Source organism: Corvus brachyrhynchos, unplaced genomic scaffold (genome assembly GCF_000691975.1).
Source record: "Corvus brachyrhynchos isolate BGI_N302 unplaced genomic scaffold, ASM69197v1 scaffold490, whole genome shotgun sequence".
NCBI classification, from domain to species: domain Eukaryota; kingdom Metazoa; phylum Chordata; class Aves; order Passeriformes; family Corvidae; genus Corvus; species Corvus brachyrhynchos.
Window position 1 is genome coordinate 1346887 of NW_008235774.1, and position 2048 is coordinate 1348934.

The following is a 2048-nucleotide window of genomic DNA, read 5'->3' on the forward strand; positions in this document are numbered from 1 at the left end:
TTCCTGCTCCTTAGGGGGGAATTGGAGAGCGAGTCACATCCTCTGTGTCACCCCACATCCTGCCCACACTCCAGACATACAGGGAGACCGTCATCTGTCACCATGCCACAGCCCCGGCCTCCAGGGCCCCTCCTCCCTGCTTGGGCACAGGACTCACTGCAGCAGCCAAGCAAGGAGATGGCGGAGCACACACACACAGCCTCAGCTCCTCCGCTCACACCCGGCTGCAACACAGGCATCATCCATCACATCTCTGAGCCATGCCACACAGCAGACCTCAGCTGGCAGAGGCTCACACACATCTTTGTGCTCTACCACTTGCTGAGGATGAAGGTTTTCTAACCTGGCCTGCTTGGGATGCTGCAGGAGAAGAGCAGCAGCAGCACACACCGCAGCAGCTCACTGTCCCTGGGGTCTGCAAGCAGAGGAGGGCAGAGCACATGGGAAACCCTTCATCAGTGTCAAGCTGGCACAACTGGCCAAAACTATCCCTCTCATGGTAGAACCAAGATGACAAGTAGGTTGAACCCTTCACAAAGCCATTCTGGTCTCCAGCATGCCAAAGGGGGAACTAGGGGAGCTGTGAAGACCCATGGCATCCCCACCTAACCCCAGATACTGATCACATAGCTGAGTGTGATATCTAAATGCTGCAAGCACAGCATGGGAGCCTGCTAAGGCAAGACCAACAGCACACTGGGGTTTAGCTATTCACTGTAAGAGATGGCATCCCCTGGAACAAGCGTCTTCAGCTGCTGCAGAAAGAAGCAAAGCAATTCCCTTCTACTCCGGCTTTCCCTCCCACCAAGAACCCCCCATGGAGAAGGAGGAAGAGTGGCTGGGGTGCAGCAAATGCCAAACATTCCGGCTCTGGGGAAGCCACATTCCCTGTCTCCCACCCCCACTGCCTTTCCTGCAAAGCAAAGTCTGACGATTTCCTGCACAAGCTCACCCCAGTTCTCCAGCCTTGGCTACCCTGCTTCATTGGGATTTAGTCTGTGATTTACAAGAGATATGTGACTCTTAGATTTCCAGGGAAGGGCTTCAGGACTGGCCCACAGCCCTTCCCTGGAAATCCCTGTTTCTTCAGATAATGGCAGAATCATGCCTGGACAGGTGGAGCTGGACAAAGCAGGCAGTTCTCTGATGGGTGCTACTTGCTGAGACGTGCACCTCTGGGCATCCCCTTTCCAGCCTCCCATTCCCACCAGTTCCTTCAGGCTCCTCAGTGGCTACTCCTGTTGCAAGAAGCCAGGAGGTTCCTCCTGACAGAGAGCAGGCAAAAAGGCTCTGGAGAAATGGCCCTTTGGGAAACCCTGGCCTTCATCTGATTAGATACAGACGGCCCAGACTTCCAGGAGCAGCAGGTTAATCAGTTAATGGCTGAAGGATGCTGGGCAATGCGCTGCCGCATGCTGCGGGGCAGCCCCAGCCGCACAGCCCGGGGGCAGCCACTCCTTCCTCTCTGGGGCCAGATCTGGGAAAACATCTGTTCTGATAAAGAAAGTCCTTCTCCAGGGAGGGGGCAGGCCCGAGCCCATCAGCTGCTCCAGCCCAGCGACCACGGGCTGCTCCGGGGCGCTGGTAGCTCCCCCTCCGCACCCATGACTCGAAAGGCCAGACACTGGGGTTAATGGCCTGGAAACCATCTGGGGGCTGGAGGGGGCAGATGTCTCATGCCCCAAACAGGGGGCATTCAGACCGTAGCCGCAGACCTCGAGCAGGCCCCGCCACCCCAGAGTGCCTGCCGTGCCCACTGCCAATGCCACGGGCACCCGCTGTCACCCGTGGGTCCAGAAAGGGCTGCCCTGGCCTTGCACCCACCTGCCCCTCACAACCAAAGGCATCACCAGGCTGGGCTGGAAACCTGTGTATGCTCAGGCAAGAAAAAGGGCACAGAGAATTTCGGGGCGTCTGGGCTGTGCACGGCACCTGGCCCCGCGCACTCAGTCACTCGCTCCCCATGGCAGCACAGTGCCCGCACGGCTGTGTGCTCACCCGGGGAGGGCACCGCGGGCAGGCGGCACCAGAGCCCACGGCTAACAGGT